The following is a 23,644-nucleotide window of genomic DNA, read 5'->3' as shown; positions in this document are numbered from 1 at the left end:
GTGCCAAATGTACAGGGATCTGGAGAAAATTTCCTACCCCTTCAGATTTAAGTCTAAATGGATGATAAGCCTAATGTACAGCTCTAGTGCGACATAACTAAAACTCCTACCTTCATTAATTCGTTGACACATTATCTGTTTACACTGTGTTATCTGGGAATACAATTTCAACAAAATCGTTTTAATATATACATACATTGCTTTTAAAATGAAGACAAATATCAGCAAGCAAAAAAAACAGATTCATAAGAATTTACTTTTTTTTTTATTTTTATCTAAAGCACTGAAGAGAGAAACGGAACGCTTAACAAAAATGGATCCTTCCAGCTAAAATTAATTATAGAATTTTTAATATATTATATGAAAATAACTTGATCCACTGGAAATGTTAACAACTTGACACCCTTTTTTACCCTTATTGTTATAATCAAGTTTTCAAATCCATTATATTACCTCTTTTTTTTTTTTCTCCAAATGAAATCATGATTTAAAATGTGCTTTTTATTTAAATGTGTATTTTTTTTTATGTAATAAATATTTTATGAATTTTTTCAAACTATTATTTTTAACACGGTCATCACCAACAACTAAAAATGATACCTAAATCATGAGACCATGCCTTTATGCATGCCAATTAATGTATGTAAAATCTTCACCCACGCAGACCAGAAAAACAAAAAATAAGCACGAAATTTGAGAAATAACATGTAATCATGATATAATAATTAAAATTAACCAGAGATAAATAAATGTACATGTTGATCCCATATTATGTTAATTGATAAAACTTTTACATTGGTGGATGTAGTTAGATTAAATCTTTTTGATTTGATGGAAGACCTAACGTAGAATGTATTCTACAATATCTTTCTTACTCTCATTTCGGATTAAATGGAAATCCTACAATTTATGGTTCATTGTTCAGCCTATATGATGCACAAAAAAATCAATGTATATTGTTAGTTTTACAGTTTTAAAATATAACATAATTAATGTCTCATTTAGTTAAATTACTATAGTACGATCCTCTAATTCCTAACGATTGGATATGAAGTTCCTGGTTAAAGGAAGCAAAAAAGTGTAAAGTTTTAAAATAAATAATCACGTATTTTAAATAATCTTGTATGTCTTACGAATCAGTGATCTTAATTTATAATATTTATTCATGTTTATCTTTTAATAATAAATTATTGTTATAATAATTTTACATTTCCAGAGCATAAAACAGCAATTTTTATGAATTCATGAAAATTATAAAAAGCATTAAAATCGAGTTTTTTTTATGTACAAGCTATTCAAATAATATTATACTAGTAAAAATAAAATACTATTATATCTCTGTAATGAAAATAACATTACTTAACAATATAATTCCATTTTTCTTTAAGTCATCAGGTAAAATAGTAATAATTTTTAAAAAAAAGGCTTGGCAGTTTTATTTAACTTTTTTAAAAATATTATATGAAAGTTATTCTACAATGTAGCATTTTATTCCAGGTTTAATTAGAATAATAATAAGAAAAATAAGAAGAAAAATCAAAAATAGAGAAAAAATTGATTGACAATATAGATTCAAAAGTACTCTCCGCATTGCTTTCAGTTATTTGAGTTTTTGTTTTACAAGTGGATTAAACGATACAAAGTTTCAACTTTTCACTCCTTTTCCGTGGGAGCTAGTTCTACACAAGGATTGCTACCCCTACACTAGCTACCCCTACATTTATTTACATTGTTGCACGCGTGTGTTTACATACGCCGAATTCAATGGTAAGTTCTTTTATTCCTTACTTTAATTATTACTATTTTAGAATGTTAATTCATTATAATGCTTCACTGCCAAAAAAAGTAAATAATTATTGTAGTTAATTCTGCTTGAAATAAACACAAATATTCTAAGCCTATCATTTGCGAAGTTTAACAAACTATGACAAAACGTAACGATTTTGGAAAAAAGCAAGAGAATTTGTTGAATCTCATTTACTGTGCATAAAATGTAAAGAGACGAAATACAGATCTGTTATAAACGATTGTTATGCAGTTAAGATATTTTTAATAAAATCATGAATTTTTGGAAAGTTTTCTGATGGCACCTAAGCTTAATCAAGGAATATTAATCTGAAATACTGAGTTAAACTAGTTGCGATCTTATGTAAAAAAAAATTCTATTTTAGAGCTTTAATTATCAAAATTATTAAATTAATGCTGCATTATTTTATTCATCTGACAAATTTTCTTGCTATAATAAATAACAATTAACAAAAAGTAACAATTATAAGCATTATTCTGAAGATAATACTTAAATGATATTAATCATGGTTGACTTTACACATCAAAATATGAGTAGAGGGGATATTTTCCTTCTGTGATTTGCTGCGCCTACTATTGTGGATTTCAAACTTGCATACATTTATAAAAGAAAACTTGTAGAGGTTTGCCAGGGGGTAGTGGCTACAAGATATACCCTTTTGAGTTTCTTCCCATGTTTTGTTTTCAGTGTGATGATAGCCACTGGAAGTTACCAAGACCTGTTGATTATTCTGCCACAAGTGATGATAAACAAATTTTCCGGAGTAGAAAAGAATTTTAGCTAGATTTATAATGTAAATTTTTCTGTTTCACTAATTTTAGGGGATATTTCCGTATATTAATCTGTCACACTAACTACAATAGCCAAGCTTCCAAATAGATATAAACTTGAAATTTTTTTTAAAAAAAACATGAATGTTTGCCAAATGGTTACGAGTTATATCTTTCGAGTTGGTCCCTTTCTGTGATTTTTTTACTTTCTTTCAGTTTCTCCGATACCAGAAGTTGCCAAGACGTGCTGATTATTCTGCCATTGTTCATTTTATAGAGATCTCCCCTGATTTTATGAATCAAATAAAAGGGGATGTTTCCCTATTTGAACTAGATTGTGCCAACTAAAAATGTTGAAACAAAAAAAAATATATATATTTTGTACTTTGCAAAAATTTAAAAAGAAGTATGTAGAAGTTTTCCTGAGGGTTGCTTCAACTTATATTCTCTGAGTTACTCCCATTCTGAGATATTTTCTTAATTTTTCGTGGACCGCTGGAAGTTTATAAATATTTATCCATAGGTAACAACATAGAAATACTCATTGAACTTTTAATTCCCTATTAGGGTTACTTCTGTATTGTGAGCAGTTATGCCAACTGCTATCGTCCAGGCACCAAATAGATTTCTAACTGCTAACTTTTTAAAAGAATATGTAAAGGTGTGCGAAAGGTAGCTACGAGTTATACTCTTCAAGTTGATCTCCGTTCGTTAATATTTTTTAGATCCTCCTGGTTGCTGCGTGGAAGTTGCTTAGAAGATATAGTGATTATTCACCGGCAGATCATGATACGGGCATTTTTCTTACTGTTTTGCCTACTCAGTACGAGATGGCATTTTTATTAGCAAATGAGACGAGACAAGTATTATGTGTGAAACAGTCCTATCATATTGTTATTAATTTGAGCTGTCTTATCTACTTACCTACTATTGTCTTATAAAGTATAAAAACTATTAGTTGTTGCATTTTTAAAAAAGTTGAGTAGTGGCATTTTCTTTTAACTTTACCTTTTTAAAGAACCAAGGGTTAAACACGCTTGATTGGTGTAAATTTTACAAGAGTCTATAGCAGATGGTTCTTCAACCAAAATGTCGTGAAAGTATCATCTTAACAAGCTATTGCAAGAGAAAATCTCACATGGACAAAATAGTTTTTTGACTATTTATTTTGCAACATATCTTTTAAAAAAAAAACAACACCCAGTTGAACATTTACTGGAAATTTTTCTTCTTATTTTTGAAACAGTTTTTGAAATTTATCAGCTAAAACGATATGGAAAATAATTGCAGTAATTTTCAATATTAAATTATCTTTAGAATTATTCTTATTCAAGCTTTTATTTAAATTTACATTGCTGTTTAAAACTTTTTTAATTCTTTTATAGTCACTGTATTCTAAAAATATGCCTAGGCAGGGGTCTGTCAAGGCCAAATTTACTACTGTTTAGCAGTACCTTCACAAATTCAACTTTAGAAAAAACAGTAGTTTCACAAAATACTTTTTCTTATAATTTTATTTTTGTATTCCTTAGGAAACGATAAATCCATATTTTTGTGTTGATTTTTTAATGTAGTTTTTAATTTTTCACAAATTATGTCTAAATTTTCATAAAATAGGTACCTATCAGAAAAACTTAGACAGACCCTTGCTAGGTGAAAAAGTTCAATTGAAATTTTTATTGCTAAATTTTTCTTTTAAACAATTTGTGTCTTGGTTTTTACCTAGCTTTTTACATTTCTAAAAAACTTTTTATTAACTGTATGACACAGTAGTTAAGAATGTTTCTATTGACTTTATTCTTATCTGGAAAATATGATAATTGGAAAGACTGAGATGTAAAGCTTTAAAATTTTATTTTGAGAATTAAAATAGATTTTTCTGTTTTACATTTGTATATAATCTTTTGTTTTTGTTAGCATTTTTAAGATAACACAGCATTTTAATAACATATTTCTAATAGATTATATTTTAGTTAATGTTGCTTTATGGATACTGCTTTACAGAAAATATTATTCTTAGCATGGAAGTTTTGTTGTAACAATTATGATAATTTTTTTTTCTCTTTCTATTTTACTTCATAACTTTATTAAGTATTTCTGGTTTAGGTTTTTGTTTTCCCTTTAGCCCATTCCACTAATATAGATAAGCATGGAGTAATTTCCAGTTATAAATAAGCTTATTTATTCGTAAAAAATATTTATTAATGAATTTTTTTTTAAAAAAATATTGCTATAAAAATATATTCTGCATTTCACCATTTTTTTTAGCTAACATTCTGCCAAACCATTACTCCTTACTTCTCTAGTTCTGAATAATAAATGTGCCCGTATAAACAAAACAAAATATGTTTGAATTATTTCTATGTTTTTAAACGTATTAACTGAATGAATTTTCTTTTTCATAATCTATTGATGTACTTCTGAGGAAGATCTTTGAAAAGGATCTAGCTTTGAGAATGAACCTCCATCAAGTCTCATTTGAAGGTACCTGAATTAAGTATGTCTAAAGAAATAACTGTATTTGAATTGTTTCCTTTTTTCTTGTGCTTAAAAATGGGTAAAAAAATTCGTGAAATTATAAACATGATCAAATCAATTGTTATAAATTATTTCAGATTACTTTTGCTGATATTAAAAATAGTAATTGAACATTGTTTACATAGGCTGCCCATGCTCTAATAACAACAAATAAAAGTACTCAAAAATTTGTCTCTTAAAATGAATTATCATATATTGCAAATATATTTTCCATGTATCCTAATTATTTCATGCACAATCATCAGCCTTTGCACTATTCAACTAATTTATAATAGAAGTTTCAGGTGTAAGTTTCATCGTTAGTGTCAAGTAGAATGGTAAACTGTTACTGTTTTTACCACCACTATTTTTGCTGTTCCAATGTTTTATTTCACTGATACTTAAAAAAAAAAAGTGTTTTATCTGGATTAAATTAGTCTTTTTATTCATAGTCCTCCATAAGTTCAAACAAATTCTGAAACTTCTATTTTGCTTTTAAGAATTCTTCAGCGATTATGCAGATTAATGAATCCCTCAAAGGCTAAGGCTACTCAAACCAAACATTTGGCAAACATTAAAATGAATTATAAAATGAATAAACAACATCAATTAGAAATTCTCGTGGAATTAAGATTTATGCATATTGCTCAGTATTTTTTCAAATCTCCGTGGCAGAATCGCAGCGACACGGCGACATTGTTGCAAAATTTTACAGATCTCTTGCAGAAAGATTTTTCTCTTGAAAAGAAGAAAATATTACTTTTCTTTTTACAGAAATATTTGAACATGCAATATTTGAATCATGCATTTAGATAATCAGTTTTTGACACGCTCAATTTTCACCGATAGTATCATAAATCGACGTAATGTTTTGATAGTATTTTCGGCAGTTATTGATATTGATTTTCATTTGGTTCTTAACCATCTTGATATATTTAAACGATATGGAAAACTCGAATCGTGCATTTGAGTATCTATTTTTTAAGGCTATCTATTTTATTTTTTTTAAAATTCTATCGAATTTTTAGAAGTTATAGATGTTGATTTCTCCTTAAATTTTAAATCAGATATTTTTTATACGATATTATTTATTACAACCTAATTTCAAAGTGTAACATGCTTTTGAGGAGTCCAATTTACGTAATTACATCATATATTTTTTTTTTGGGGGGGGGGCAATTGCTACTACGGATTTCATGATATTTAATATTTTTTTATTGTGATGATTATTTACAAAATGCGAAGAAGCTAATAAAGTGTGTCTCTTCCCACCAACAAAATGTGAGAATATCACCCATAATATTAAAAAAAAATTATTTCGTGTTAAATTAAGAAAATCATTATTATTATTTTTTGTTAACACAGCGTATTTGCCATTTTAAATTAGCAACATATATGTTTGTTTGTATTAAAAGTATTTTGCAATTAGATCTTAGTGCTGGAGAGTTTAGTCGCAGATAGCTCAAAAACATTCTGCCACAAGATTTCAAATTATCCTTGTTTTAATTCAAATAAGCCAATTGTATATATGTTTATATATATATATTTTTTTGTGTACATCTGCAATTTTCTACAATTCCGCATATTAGAAATTGAACTTTCAATATTGTTAACTTTAATCAATGATTTTATATCTATGACTATACATATGATATTTTCTATTTATATGATATATCTGTCTATGATATTATCACTTTATTTTTATAAAGTTTTGTTTTTCAATAACTTCTGCACTATATTATTATGCTTACATTAAATGAAAAAATTTTTGATTTCATACTGTTTGAAAACATCTTTTATTTAAATATCTTATTTCTCCAAGTGAATGTTTTTGTGTTTATTATTTGGTGTTGAAGTATTAATGATTAAAATGCTTTAAAACACGATTCATTGTGTATATCAAGGTTGCAAAAAATGCTTACTTTTCTCTAAAAGAGTTAGACTGACTAGTTTTCATTAATTTATTATATTTTCTTGCATTTTACTGTATACATTTAGCATACTTATGTTCCAACTTTTTATTTTAACAAAAACTATTAAGTAAAATTTACGTTAAATGTCTAATATTGCAGAAAACTTGTAAGTTAAGTAGTTCATGCAATGGAAATTATCACTACTACAAACTATATGAATTACAGTTTGACAAAAAAATATATATTTGTTTTCACATCTTTAAATAAGTTAAAAAAAATTTTGATATATCTGCTCTATACTAGTTCAAAAAAATTTTTATTTTATTTTTTTGCAAGGGTGTGGAAAGTTGGTAATTTTGTTTTGCTCATATATATATATATATATATATATATATATATATATATATGCAGCATTAAAAAAGATAATTTCTAATTAGTTCCAAGCATAAAATTATTATTTTTTGAAACAATTTTAAGTTTAAGGCTGTTCCTCCGAATCGTTTTTATAGTCCAAGATTGCTATACTGCATTACTCCAAACATTCTGTCATGTTGCTACAATTAACTAACACCATTGTGTTCCTTTCATTTAATCACATTTTTCGAAGAAATATTTATTAAAATATTTCTCCAAAAACTGTGTTTTGTGTGTGAAGTTTTTTTTTTTTGAAATTTTTTTATCCAGTCCTTTTTAAGTGGTTTAAACAAATAAAGTTTTTACTGCCTGCAACCTGATTGTAACACACTAGGGTCAAGGAACACAGAACCTATTTTTCCCACCCTTCCTATTTTTCCCACCTATTTTTCCCACCATTACTAAGAGTTCCGTTGTGGAAATGAATTTCTATATCACCAAACAGCTTTCTAATGTATTTTGGAATAAAGTGTTACGTTTTAGCAGCGATTTTCCAGAAATTAAAGAATTTTCAAAATAACCATTTTTTGTTTAAAAAAGCTTTAACAGAGGCAATTGTAAAATGTAATTCTTCACTTGAACTAAATAATATATAGTTTAACAAATTACTGAATTTGTTAAAATTACTCCTTTTGTATATTAAAGATACTGTTAGTGTTAAAAGGCATAGTATTTTTACTGTTTTAATAAATGAGAAATTAAAAATTACGTAACTGAAACTAATAGAATTGTGTTTCTGAACTACAAAGTTCTTGCAAAATATTCTGAAGAGGAATGAAAATTGCAGCCAAAAAAGAGGAAAAATGTAAGAAAGAATGAGAGAGGAAAATAAAATTCTGATGATAAGTAAATAAACAGAAAGTATAGGGCAGCTTTTAGGAGTACTTTACCTGACAATGGGCGCATCGTGGCAAGTACTGCGGTTATGAGAAAAAGTAATTTCAAATAGGAGTGTTTTGTGAATAGTTTTGTCTTGATTTTAGGTCAGCGTGGGTAAACCAATTGACACCTTTATTCCTTCATTGTTCTACCATTAGAAATGTGCTCTTACTTGTTACCAAAGCAGCCAACAGCACCAGACTAAAAGTCTGGAGGAGTTCTCCTCAAAGCCACACGAAAAATAATTTTATGTTTTGTTTATAACTTACTGCTGGCTTCAATGTAAGATTTAGTTAGGATAAAAAAAAAATTATGAAATATTCTAATTCAGATTTGTGCTGTATATGTATGTAATTTTGTCGTGTAATATGTGACTAAAATTTGTAAAATAGATTTTCTTATATCTAAGTATTTGGATGTACTCAATCGATATATACTTAGTAGAAATTCCATGAAAATAATAAACAGTTTTAAAAATTTTTTATTTAACTGTATTTTATCTAGTCAGTATTGCTTCGTTTTAGAAATCTACTGTTGGTTGTAACAATTTAATATTATTGTCCGGTATATTTTTTTTTTCATATGCTAAAATATTTATTTGTTTTCCAGAAACATTGCAGTGAAGAGGTGATAGTAACAGCGGGATGGAAGAAGTTATGGTGGCGATGTGTTATAATTGTAAATCTATATATTGTAAATATATTGTATGATAGTTGTAAAATAAATAAAACTTAATAAATCTTATTTGATTTAATGTTTTTTTCTGTATTTAAAATTATTTAGTTAACTGCTCTTCTGGATTAAAAATTGTAATTTTACGAACATAAGACTTAGAAAAATTGTAATTTTAGTAAGTAAACAAATCAAATGGTAAATTTGGTTAATATTTTTTTTTTTTTTACTTCGTGTGTGTGTTAAAGTAAATTTTAGTCAAATTTTTCAAGCTAAAAATTAAAATATATGCATTTAAAAAAAAAAAAATAATGAACCCAAAAGCATTCTAGAAGAGTAGATAATTTCCAGCAAGCAATTTGGAAACATGGACTTCAGGAGAGCAGTAGATTTCTTAATTATTAATTTAAACTAAAAAAAAAAAAATTCCATAGGGGTTTGGAAAATCATGTAAGTATTGAGTAATTTTTTCTTCTACCAATTCTTTATGTTACAAACTTTTAGGAATGAAAAATGTAAAAAATTCCTGAGGGACATGAAACTTCATAAATAAACTAGTATGCTGCTGTGAAGAGGTAGAAAGATTTGCATTCCATATTCGTTGAGTTATAATTTGAATTGTAAAAATTTACAGAAAGTGTGAGATTAAAAACAAAAGCTTTTTCTAGGATTCTAAAAAAAAAGCATGAATATCGGCTATTTTCCGTTATTTTAGTTTTAGTTCGAAAAGAATTAAAAGTTTTTTTTTAAATAAAAAGTAAATGCTATATTTTTTAGTGTAATTATTGCAGCGTAAACAATAAAATACGGAATGGTTTCTTTCCTTCTTAGTTAAAAAAAAAATACTTAAAATTTGCTATTGTTAACAATTCGGTTAAAATTACGATAAATTGAAATTAATTTAGTTAAATTTACGCGAAAAATTTATTAATTCACCTAGCTCAAAATAAGCGTTAAAAATATTGATATATAAGCGTTAATAATACGTAAATAAAGCTCAAAATAAGCGTTAATAATACGTAAATAAAGCTCAAAATAAGCGTTAATAATACGTAAATAGTATGGATAAAATACGTTTGTATTTTGGTTAAAATAACGTAAAATGTACGTTATTTTAATAAAAATAAGCGTTAAAAAACACGTAAATATTCATGGTGAAAATAACGAATTTATAGAACCAAAAATATACGTAAATAGTTCGGTGAAAAAAACGTAAAAAATACGTTAAAAATTGGTTACGAAATTCACCTTAGTCAAAATAACGGCAAAAATCCGTCATTTTTACGTTAAAAACAGCCCAAATATAAACGCTTTTTTACCTAATTCGAGACTACCACTCGAAACGGAAATAAAACGTTTCAAATAAACGTTTTTTTGCTCTAAACCTTGTGGCATTTTAACGTTATTTTCACGTAATTAATACTTATCTCTGCTGCATGGGTAAATTCCTCTCAAGCCTCGCGTATTCCAAAGGTTGGAACGAAATCGATAACTCGTATCGGTCTTTATTTATCACGTCCGTATATAAGTTTGGGTGTAAAGTGCAGTTTTCTTAGACGCCTTTCTTTTTGCCTAAGAAACCCATAAAACCCACTAACTTTATATGCACTTCTGTGTGTGATGATTTTTAAATCGTATATTTGCACGGCCGTTTTAAGTCTAGGTGACGACGTCCACTAAATATATGGCATAAGGTTTCTGTTCGAGTTTTGCTGAAGGGAAATTGCCTATGGGGAGAGGCGCTCTCAATTATTCAAAATCGTGTAATATCTTGACAACTTCTGCGAATGAGGGAGAAAATTTTTAATGGATATGGCGCCTCTGCTTCAGTTTTTATGCTTTGAGATGTAAGTTAGAGCAGAGGGGGTGATCAGTAAAATTTTTAACAGTAGTGTTAACTTATTTTCGAGGCTCATAAACCTTTATTTTATATAAAGACTATATATTTATCTTGTAGGTGGAAAACAATAAAATTTTCAATTAAGAAAAAAGGATTCTATTGTTATTCTTTACAATTATGTATTTATAAGGTGATAAGAAAATATTTCTATAAAATTAAAAATTGCTAAAAACACTGCAAACTATCTTTGATGTTATTCAATTCATAATGAAATTGTTTACAATAAGATTGTCTTGAGCTTAAAATTGTTTGTTAGTAATAACTTAAAATTAAGTCTAAATGTTCTTATTACTGAATTTATACGATCTATTAACAAGAATTGTTTACACTAATTTCAAATATAAACTTATTCTAGATTAACAATTTAAGTTTTTAAAGGGAGAAAACGGATCATTCTAAAAGAGTATGCTGTATTTATCCGTTATAAACACCAAAGTTTCAATAGTTGGTAAAGGAATCGAGTTCTAAATGGCTCCAATCTCCATACTTTACCATGACTGCAGCGAACAGTTTTGCAGTTAAAAAAAACTAATTGTCTCTGGAATTTATAAATTTAACTAATTATATTTAAAACAGGAATTTAGAGTTGCTATTTTTTACTAAATTAAAGAAAAAATGTTATACAAAATAACTGAAAAGAAATTGAAAACTAATTATGTTATAGGAATGAAAAATAAAAGTCGATTTAATAATTTTTACACTTTGGCACTAAAATTCTGTAGACAGACGCAACAAGCACTTTTTCTGCAGCTATGATTTGCATTATTTGTTGACATTGAAGGAGATTAAAGACTATATTCTTATAAAAAAAGTGTTTTTTTCCGTAATGAAATGACAGCCAATACTTCAAAAAAAATTCTTTATATGGTATGACGGAAACTTATCAATACTTCAACACTCGAAATTCCATTTTTGTTAGCTATTATTGAATTACTTAGAGATAAATAGAGAAGTAATCAATCATGTGGCACAAAAACTGAATGACGTTATTGAATATGGCAACTTCTCTTTATTTCCCTAACATCAAACTCTACCATGCCATAATAAGGTATTCTACTGAATTCATGTAAGCAAAATACACTTGTTTTGTTGAAATAAGCGATATACACTATTTTTTGTTTTTCAAACTTTCACAAGCAAAGAATTGAAGACTTTGGGATTAAAAAACGATAACCCACATCTAATAAATATTTACTATAAATAGTTATAACCAACAAGAACCTTCATTCTTTTTCATCTAATGCTTAGTAGCTGCTAGGCAATGAAGTATTAAATATATATTATGGAAATATAAATTTATTTATCTTCAGATTAAAAAAAAACCCTTCTTATACATTAAACACTTAGGCTAAGGCAAACAATTATTTCATGATTATCTTGAGTTTTGCATATTTTTCGAGTTAGTTCTAGTCTGGTTAATTCTAAAAGAGCCGGGAGAGTTTGAAAAAAATAGAACCCTCATTTCTCATACAAGAGATCTGGGTTCGTTTTCTAGTTAAAGTCGATTAATTCAATTATTTTAAGACCAACCTGTATAAAGCAAAGTGCATAGATAAAAATATATATATATATATATGGTCAAAACTACCAGCAATTAACTATGGGGACACCAAAAAGCTCGGTAATTTTTCCGAAGCACTTTGGTAATGATTTTGGTAAGACTAACAATAAAATATTGTTATATAATATCTGATAAAATTTGGTAAAGACTGATAATTAATTTATCATGATACATTAGAGCATGACATAAAAACCATTTATTCGGTTATATTTACTTTTTAGTTTTGCATTTTTTACTAAATGTGTGATATATGAACTATAATTTTGAATGCTAGAGTTTCTGCTAAACCGTTACCATATGAACGGAAAAATTACCGCCTGAATGGTTTAAATATCGTATGTTTTGATTTTAATTTCAGAATTATATATTCTTTTTATTCAGTTTGTAATGTAATTTTTTCTTTACAAGAAACGTCATTATCATACAGTATGGTAATTTTACCAGAATTTGCTTCCCTCTGTGTTTGAAATAAACAATCAACAGTAGTAGGCGGACCTGAAATTGTTCCCATTAAAGTTGGGCTTTTCATTGAAGCTAAACTTTCAGGCAATATAACGTATATTCTTACTGCAAGTAACGATACTTACTCATGTAACGCACATCTTTTGAAACTACCTCGAATGAAACGCATACTTTCTCTTAATTGCACTCGCGTAACTGTGACTGTACAACTACTTCTTATGAAACGCATACTTTCTCTTCATATAACTGTACTCACTCATGTAAAGCACATCTTTTGAAACTACTTCTTATGAAACGCATACTTTCTCTACATGTAACTGTACTCACTCATGTAACGCGCAGATTTTGAAACTACCTCTTATGAAACGCATACTTTCTCTTCATTTAACAAGAATGCGGGCTAGTTTCCTTAAAAAAATCCCCAAAACAGGCTCTTTTTGCCCTGATACTTAACTCAGCAAATAGTTTTCTTGTTTTATGAATTTGATTATCGTTCGACACCCATTACTTTGGAATGTCACTGACGTAAATAATATTAAAAAAACCCCATAATTTTAAGTTACATTATTAAGTTGAAACTAACAAAATCTTCATTGTTAGTAAAAAGTGAAACCAAAATTATTGACATTAAAGATGAAATAAATTTTGAAATGCTTTTAAAAATTGAAAAGGTTTTCAGAAATCTGCGTAATAAAAAATACTTTACAAAATTATATCTGCATTATTGAACTCAATAAAAAAGCTTTACAAAAACTTATCTATAGTATTGAATTTTTTTTAAAGAAAAAAAACCGTGCAATTTTTTTAGCAATATTGAACTCAATAAAAAAAGTAATACCGACATGCATTTGTATTATTGAAAATAATAAAAAAAAGTTGTACTAAAATCTATCTGAATTATTGAATATAATATCAAAACAAACCTAGCAAATATCTGCCTGCATTATTGAATTTTTTGAAGCAAGCAATAAAAAACTACGTCTGCATTACTGAACTCAATAAAAAAACCTTTACAAAAATCTATCTGAATAATTGAATTTAATAAAAAAAAAAAAAAAAGCGATAATACGTACCTACATACTACGTATGCCTACGTACGTACGTAGCGATACTACTACCTAAAAGATACTGCGTTATTGAATTTTATAAAGCAAGCAATAAAAAACTACATCTGCATTATTGAACTCAATAAAAAAAAAGCTTTACAAAAGTCTATCTGCATTATTGAATTTAATAAAAAAAATTAAACTTAGCAAATACCTATCAGCATTATTGAATTTTATAAAGCAAGCAATGAAAAAGTGCATCTGCATTACTGAAGTCAATGAAAAAGCGTTACAAAAGTCTATCTGATTTATTGAATTTAATAAAAAAAATAAACAAGCAAACCTATATTTATCTGCATTATTGAATTTAACAAAAAAAAGGCAATATAAAAATGTATTTGTATTGTTGAACTAAAAAAAAGCGTTAAGATTCGCAATTACTTCGAGAAAACCGGAAAAGGCGAAAAAAATTAGGCTTAACTAAACCTATAATAACAAAATGAAAAATCTTGCGTTGCCAAATTTAGAAATCAAAATTGTACTCCAAAACAGCGCGGATTGACGTTACCAATACATCAAAACCCAAACATGCAAAGAATTGAGTCATTCTTTTTTTATTTTCACTCTTTTCACTTCAGTTCGTCCGTTGCTCTTTCACAGCCCATCCTTCATATTAATGTATCTCACTGTCAGACGTAAGTTAAGCGTTTTCCGATAAGATACATGATTTTTAAATGAAACGCTAATCTTAGTATAAGCGTTTTCCAAAACCTTGCAAACCCATACACTCTTTTCCCATTTTTCATTCGAGAAAAGAACGGGGAGGGGTGATGCAAACAAACTTCGTACAGTTCTTCTGGAACTTTCGCAGCCTTGCTAAAATGGAAAACGAATCGCTTTCTCCTTAATCTGTTAATTATTTTAACCCATCCAATTCAGGCTTTGCAGCATAGGGAAAAGATGTACGAAAATAACTCGATTTCTAAAGGTTAATTAGTGAAACCCTCCTTTGATGGAGTCTGTTGTACATTCCATTTGCAGATTCTAGTTTCCCTAATAGGCGATCCTTGTATAGGAGGTAGTTGTTCGCTAACAGGCATTCCTTGTCGAAAGATGCCGAAATTCACTTGTAATTCCTATTATCGCTTTTATGTGGGAAATTCTATAGCCATGCCTTTTGCATTCAAGATACAAGAAAGCAAAATTAGTCTATAACTATTTGCAGTGGATAAAACAAGTAGAGAATTGAAATTGAATGCAAACTAAATTAATTAAATAGAAAGTATACTGCCATTAAGAATTTTTGTAATATACAAATCGATTGCATTATAAACACTCTGAAGCAGTATCTACGTTTTATAAGTGTAATAACATATGTTCCAAGAATTACCGAAAATTGGGAACATGAATGAAATAAAAAGGGGATAGAGGCGCACAATTTGCTGCTTTCTGTTCAGAGAATCAGTCTTTTAAATACTACTGAAATTAGTAACACAATGTGTTAACAGATGGCGCTGCAGGCTGTTAACAACCATAAAAGTATGTCAGCATTATAACCACTTTTTACAGCAACAAGATGTTACAGTTTAAGAAAAAATTAATAAATGTCTTTAAAAGTATTTTGAATGATCTAAAATGCTGTAGAAAACGTTGCTGTAAACGCATCATCATCTGTAGATGAAATTAATCATGGCTTTTGAAACATGATGAATTATTTGCGTGGCAAACAGTATGTGTCTGTTTCATCCGTTTTCTATAAATGGTTTTACAAATCGTCTGCACGTTTGAGCCACTCAGTGAAATATTACCGTTTCAAAATTAAGGCAAGTCAAACAAAGTAGGTCTTCTAAAACCTAATTAAGTGTTTAATTTTTAATAGTTTAAGTTTTAATTTTTGAAACTGAATGTAGTTGGTATTACGTTTTATTTACAGACATTCGTCATCGAAATATGTAGTTATAGAAATATGCAGTTTATAGAATCAAATTATTCGAAAGCTATTGCTCTCTTATATTCAAAGTAAAACAAATTCCAACTTGCATACAGCCAACAAGAGATAAAGAAAGAGAAGAAATGAAATTGAAAAACGGCTAATTTCATATTTCTAAATAAGGAATATGAAATCTTTAGTAAGTATTTTTCGAATACACATTCCGATGTAAGACTCAAAAATGTTTGTTCATTATTATTAAAAAAATAGCAGTAGTTTATAAACTTTTCGTTATAGAATGTTATTCTTATATAATTGAGACAAATTGAACTATTTAATAAAGGCAGCCAGTTCCTAATGTTTGCACATTGGAGTCTACATAGTAAAAAATTTCAGATCAAATTACGGTGGAATTTTATGGAACAAAACAATCTGATATACCGTAATTTTTACATTAATATTTACCCTAAAAATAAAAGTAATTAAATAAATAGTACAGTAAAAATTACGATATAAAATTTAAAAAAAAAAAGAAAGATTTTACGGATGCAGAACACAGGGAGACAGAACTTTATACTGTAATTTGATAAGATTGGCGGGGAAGATAGATCCAAGTAGTAGACGATTTTATTTTATTTTATAACAGTCGTTGAACAGCCGGCACACATCTTAGTTTACGACTACCAATGTTCAACTCTGTAGCCTTGTAATTAAGAGGACAAGGGAACTCCCGGATTATTCCCCCCAGACGTATTGATTTGTTACGGAATTTCGAGGACTTTGTGACCATGACAAATTTAACGGGCACCAGTCACCATTTAATACACGAGGATTCCTTTGCCTGCTGGATTCGAACTCCCTTTCTCACGAACTTGAGTCCAATACCCTACCAACCAGGCTATCCCAGCCTTTAGTAGACGATTGAAATTACCTCCAAAAGGCCATTTATATTTATTTTTAATGGACATGCCCTTAATATAATACAAGATTTACTACTCTATTTATTTTGGCCAGTACAATTTAAATACGTTAACATGAAATTTATATCAAATGAATTATTTAAGCTAAAACAAAATTATTTAAGCTAAAACAAAAACAGTCATGCGATACACGCCTGAGTACTGAAATTTTTTGAAACGTAAAAGGGAAACCATCTCATAAAATTTTCAAATCATAATTATCCTTATTGCATTAAAATCGTTAATATAATGGTTAATAATTCATAGTATGGGCAAAATCTGTATGTAAAGTATCTTTTACTTTGCTAATCAATAAAGGCATTTCGGACGTAGAACTGAACAACCATATAACGATATAATTATAACTGATGATATAACCGATATAACAATATAATGACATAACTAGTATAATTAATAATATAACTGATATAACCATATAAAGACATAACTAGCATAGCTAATGATGTAACCATATAATGATATAACTAAGAGTCGTATTGAAGGACAAAAATACGTAAATTAATTATATTTTGAAAAATACAGGTCTGCGGTGCATTTTTAGGGGTATTTGCTGTCCAAAAATTATAATAAATTTTATCGGAATTTTTTTCTCTTTTTTTGTTATTAAAATTTATAATGCTTTGGTGTTTAAAAACAAATTATTCTTTAATTGTTAAAGTTTAAATTTTTTTTATGATTAAAAAAAAAAAAGTTTTTTTTTTTTTTTTTTTTTTTTTTTTTTTTTTTTTTTTTTTTTTTGAGATAATGCTGAGTGTGACATTTTAGAGACCGTTACAATGAGCCGTGGCGGCTCAAAGGGTAGAGCGTTCGCCTTCCAATGAGGTGAACCGGGTTCGAATCCTAGTGGTGGCTGGTCGATACGAATTCCGCACCCGGCTCGCACTTACCACAGTGCTGATGCAAAATATCTTCGGTGGTAGATGGATTGAGTTCCCCTGAAATCAGGCTAACAGAGGGAGGTTTACACTGTTTTCCTCTCCACGTAACACAAATGCGGGTTAGTCCCATCAAAAAGTCTTCCACGAATGCAAATTTCTCCCAATATTTGATGCGAAAATTCCCTTGTCTTCCGGTTCAGGTTCAAAATTACAAGGATATGGAGTTGAACATTAGTAGTTGTAAATCCAAAATTGTGTCGGCTGTTCGACTACGGTTATAAAGTAAAATAAACATAATACAATTAACTAACAGTATACTGGAACAAACAACGCCAAAATTCCACATAATTATGACACATGCTACAAAAATTAGAGAGCGTGAAAAATATATTTACTCTAATTTAACAACAATAAAGCTATTGAAGCGAAACAATTCAATATTTCAGCCATTTTGCCAACTAAAAAAATACATCAAAACATTTCATCTTCAGAGTAAAAAAAAAAAAAAAAAACTTTTTACACATTTTTATCCAACTCTTAAAAAAATGATAATACATACTTGAAGGAAGAAGACATCAAAAGAATAAAAAAAAAAAAAATTCAACAAAAACAAAAGCATACAAAACTATCGTGTTCGTTACAGTGTATCCCCTTTTGTTCAGTGGAGCAAAAGAGAAACTTATTCCTTGTTTATCGAAAACAAAGTCAGGGAACAGCTCAACTCTTCTCTTCCGTTTTATTCTTTGACATAAGTATTTAAGCCATTGTGAACAGTTAGGAAAATGATAGATAGCATTAAAGAATTTTATAGGTTAAAAAGAAGTCGAGTACGAAAACAAACTTTGAGGCCAACAAAAAATGTTTGTTTAAAAAAAAAGATATAAAAAATAATGTATTTTTAAAAAATAAGTACACTGAGATTTTCTATAAAAGAAAAAAATATTGCTCCGTCGAAATATTATTTAAAAAATTTTTTCCAGAAAAAACTTATTTATAAGCCTTTATATTTAATTATGGACCGATTTTTATAACCAGCATTGAACAGTCAATACAATACCGAGTTTAAGACTATCAATGTTCAACTCAGTAGCCTTGTAATTTTGAACCCAATCCAGAAGACAAGGGAACTCCTGCATCAAGCACTAGGGACAAACTAGCCTTCGTGAAATACTTTCTAATGGAACTAAGACGCATTTGTGTTACAGAGAGAGAAAAATAACGAAAACCACTTACGGTTAGCCAGACGGCATGAGGACTCTAACTGATCTAATTCAGTGTACAACTGAGCACATTTTACGTTAGCACTGTGGTTGGTGCTAGCCGGGAGCAGAGCCATCTATCGCTGGGATTCGAAACAGTCTCGCCTCATTGGGAGGCAAGCGCTCTATCCTTTGAGCCACCGTGGTTAGCCGATTCCCTATGACAACGAAACAGCAGAACCCGAAATCATAATATAATATAAATTTTGAATAGTGGTCTTTTTTACTTTAATCGTAACACTAACCCTATTTTTTAACGCTAAACGATTTTACAAATTGTTGGAAAATTTCGTCGAATACGCTGTTAAGCTGAAATAACATCAGCAGAAAACCGTAACGCTACGCAAAATCTCTTTACTGATTCCTTCCTACATTAAATCGCTATATTAAGAATCAACAATAGTATCAGTTGCCGTAACAACACAAGTTTAAAGTACCGTGCTTTAAAAAAGGAAACCATCTTAAAAATAACTATGGGCTAATAAACTAGTTAATCAAACACGTTAAATAGTCTAAAAAACGTCATCGGTTAGAAAACATTAACAAATACAAAATATTAAAGAACTAAGTTTATAGCTTAAAATCAAAATAAGTGTCATATTAATGAAAAACATTAAATGACTCGTGCTTTTATATTACGTTGCCATTTTATCTTACCAGATAAACTTTTTATTGGCTGTTATTTATTTTTTAGTAAAGTCTGGAAAATAAGAGTTAATTTGATCATATGAGTACATGTGCACCAATTTATACAGATTGACTACAAGAATGTGGTAAAATTACCGTGTTTCTTGTTTAAATGGAAACACCAAAAAGGTCGATAGTTTTTACCTATGCCGTTTGGTATTGATTTTGATAAAATTAACGATAAAATATGTTGTTATAATATGTGATAACATTTGATGAATGTGGTAAAATTTAACAATTTTGCAATGATAACTTAGAGCACGGTGTAAATCTCATTTATTCTGTAAAACATTTATTCTGTGTTTTTCTTTTTTGTTTTTTTCACTAAATATTTGGCAATAAGAACTATAACTTTGAAAACCAGCATTTTTGGTTAACCGTTACCATATGAATAATCAAATGAAAGGTTTAAAAAAAAATTGTTATTTTTTTTAGATTTTATTACCAGAGTTTTTTTTTATTAGGAATGTCATAACCATATATTATGGTAGTTTTACAACAATATTTTTCTCCATGTATATCAGCACACATAACAATAGTATAAAAATCATTCACAAATTTAACATTTATACTTTAAAATCATCTAATGAGCATCATTAACGGGATTTTCATAGATAAAAAACTATCAGTTTAATGGAAAAAATATCAACGTTATTTTTACAAAATATCATTTTTTTACCAAAATATTGAAGGAAAAGAATATAATTGGATATCATATCCCAATTCACTATTAAAAAAAAATTATTTCTTTTAGAAACATTCTAAGGATAAAAAGAATTGTTTTTGTAACCAGAATAGTGCAGTTGAAAAGAATGATCGAAATTTGATACTATTTTCCTAGATAACAACCATAATAAACTTCGTTATTAAATAATTATCTCACTATTTCATTCGATTTGGCGTTGAAGACATATTATACAGAATTTCACAATTCATAATGCTGGTATTCTATTTCAATAACTTATACTTTACTAACAACTGAAATTTTTTAACTTAGTTTAACTATAAAAATAGTAAGATCGCCGGTACAAACTTTCAAGACTCAATTTTGTATTTCATATATGTCTCAACGCACTGAATTAATGCGATAAAATGTCCTTAATTAAAATTAATTTATCTAAAAAGCTTCATTTTATTCAAAAGTTATTTTTATTTAAAAAAACACTAAAAAGCAACTTTAAGAATATAAGTTTTAGTTTTAATAAACAATTTATTATTAAATAATAAATTTTTTAAAAAAGATAAAAAAATCATACAACGATAAAAATTTAAAAATTTTTTTTTTAAAAAAGCATACACTGAGAAAAAAAAGTATGGTCGAAACAATAATTTATTTTGTTAATTTAATTTATTAATTTTATCATATTCTTATGAATATAATAAAATTTGCCGCGTTTCTAGGTCTATGGTAATTTCTAAAAGTTCGGTAATTTTTACCGAAGAACTTTCGTAATAATTTCGGTATAGCTAACATTAAAATATGGTTTTACAATATGGGAAAAATTTTGACAAATGTGGTGAAACTTAGTAATTTTATCATGATACCTTAAAGCAGTGGTCGGCAAAGTGCGGCTCCAGAGCCGCATGTGGCTCTTTGTCTCCTTAAATGCGACTCTGGCACAAATATCCACGGAAGGTGCCATAATATCTTCATTTAAAAAAAAACTTGGTAAGAAAAAAATTGCATCTTATTTTGATAAATTAAAATTCTTCTATAAATCGAGAACATGTATAATTTTTTGTTTAAGTTAAAAGATAGATAGGTGATTAAAATTTTATATTGTTGTAAAAATACGTAACGAACATCGAGTTTAATTTTATTAGTTTTCGTAAACGTAAACACAAACAATGCACAAGTTACCGGCTGAAACTGTTCGTATGTTTTCGGCGTACTCCGGTGTGATACAAAAATACCACAAGCATATGCACGTACACTTTTTCTAAAGTAGTGGGGGTACAAATTGGCATCACAGACCAGCACTCGCGTTTGCTCTTCTTGCCCTTTTCGGTTCTACATATATATGCGAACAATCTTTTTCAACAAGAACATTGTCAAGAGTAAACTGAGAAGTCGTCTTATTGATGAGAACTTGGAATCATGCCTAAAATTAAAAACAACAATATACAAACCTGACTTACTCAAACTTCTCAAGGAGATGCAAGCACATTGTTCGCATTAATACATATTTATTAAGTATGAAATAGTTTTATTTAGTGTATTACTTATTTAGTGTAACAAAAGTTTACTAAACAAGCAGATTTGGCTCCTAAATTTTTTTAAAATTGTTGTAATGTTCATATTTGGCTCTTTGGCCAATAAGTTTGCCGACCACTGCCTTAAAACATGACATGAAAACCATTTATTCGGTTAAATTCGCGTTTCAGTTTGGTATTTTTTTACTAATTGTGCGGTAATGAGAACAATACGGTACTACGGTTTACGACTTTACGGTAAGTCGTTGCCATATGAAATGAAAAATTTCCAAATGAATGGTCTAAATACCGTATATTTTGGTTTTATTGACCAAAATTATATATATATTAACAGAAATGAGAAATGTTATTACAATACGGTACGGTAATTTTACCAGAATATTTGTTTCCGTGCAATAATGATAAAAAAAGACATTATAAAAGTTAATAAAATGCGGAGAAGGGAAAAAATACAATAACTCTGATTTTAACTGGTTGCGAATTCTTTGCAATATTTCATTAGTCGAAAAATAATTTAAAAAAGAATACCAAAGTAGTAGATCAGAAAATATTTCTTTGCTTTATTTTGATTTCAAACTTTGCAAATGACAAATCACTGAAATCTTCTTTTATGCATCTTTTTCCAACAAAAAACTTCAAAGTCATAATATTGTAACATTTCATAAGTAAACAGTATAGAATGCTCTGCTATTTCCTGAATTGTGGGTTTACAATTTTGATACAATTTATAAGTAGTTGATAACAGTCATAGTACTGAGACCCAACTATAAAGTTTAGCTTAGGATTTAATAACTGAGAGAAAAGAAAACGTCATAAGACGGAACCTATTCATTAACAGGAAATAAAACGTGATAAATGACGGAATTAAATCATCGATAGAAAAGAAAACATTTAACGTCTGTCTATCAATGATTTAATGATATCATTGATAGGAAATAAAACGTATAGCACGCCAAAATCTAATCATTGTCAGAAAATAATATGTTATCTGTATGACGGATCCGAATCATTGCCCTTACAAAAAAAAAAAAAAATAAATAAATAAATAAATAAATAAAAAAAGAGGAAAAAAAAACAACTAATTTTTAAGGATTCAGCAGTCTTTGAGCTGTATTTCGTTATTTTTGACAATCATTTTGTCACGAAATCGTGTGATTTTTTATGAAGTTTGAATTCTCAAATATTTGATGATTTGATTTTCTCAAACATGGGTAATCTCAGTGAATTCTAGATCTCCGCCAGTATTTTTAATTTATCTGAATTTGAAACCATTTGATTTATATGACGGGATGGTATAAAAGTTAGTGCGCTCGCATTTTAAGCAGGTATTCTAGATTCGAATCTTATTGCTGACTCAGTACTCAGTCACTGATACGCCTATTACTTTCTGTTGTATTTTTAAATCAATCATGTCAATACATGTAGTACTTTTGACGAAATTCATATCTTTAAACCAATGAAGAATGAAATTTGTACGACTTATTCTTCGATCGGAAACGATAGAATTTTAAGGAATCCTCAAAATTTGTCGATAGCTTTAAAGAAAATGAAATGAGATAGAGGACTTTTGAATCCAATTTTTGTCACAAATTCATAAGGAGTGTTAAGAGCAGTATGTAAGAAATAGGATGCATCGAGGCGTTTGTAAGCGAGGCGTAAGTAAGAAAACATTACAGAAGACATCTAAATCATATATTAATTGTTTATAAAGGATATCCCAAATTAAATTTCTAGACATGGAAAATATTTCGTTCT

At 28.3% G+C, this 23,644-nt stretch overlaps 2 long non-coding RNA genes across 2 annotated transcripts in view; one reads left to right on the top strand and one right to left on the bottom strand.

Moving 5' to 3' along the window:
* LOC147816442 (uncharacterized) overlaps positions 1–23,644 on the bottom strand; it is a 419,310-nt gene that overhangs the window by 31,281 nt on the left and 364,385 nt on the right. The gene's annotated exons all lie outside the window — the stretch shown is intronic.
* On the top strand, positions 1,702–9,044 carry LOC147816444 (uncharacterized). Its single transcript, XR_015433602.1, has 2 exons — positions 1,702–5,074; positions 8,910–9,044. It is a non-coding gene; the product is annotated as an uncharacterized LOC147816444 (long non-coding RNA).

The sequence above is a fragment of the Parasteatoda tepidariorum genome, chromosome 1, assembly GCF_982258835.1.
Source record: "Parasteatoda tepidariorum strain Cologne lab strain chromosome 1, Ptep-v5.0, whole genome shotgun sequence".
Taxonomy (NCBI): Eukaryota; Metazoa; Arthropoda; class Arachnida; order Araneae; family Theridiidae; genus Parasteatoda; species Parasteatoda tepidariorum.
Note: the sequence above shows the minus strand (reverse complement) of the source record. Positions and strands in the feature narration are given on the sequence as shown.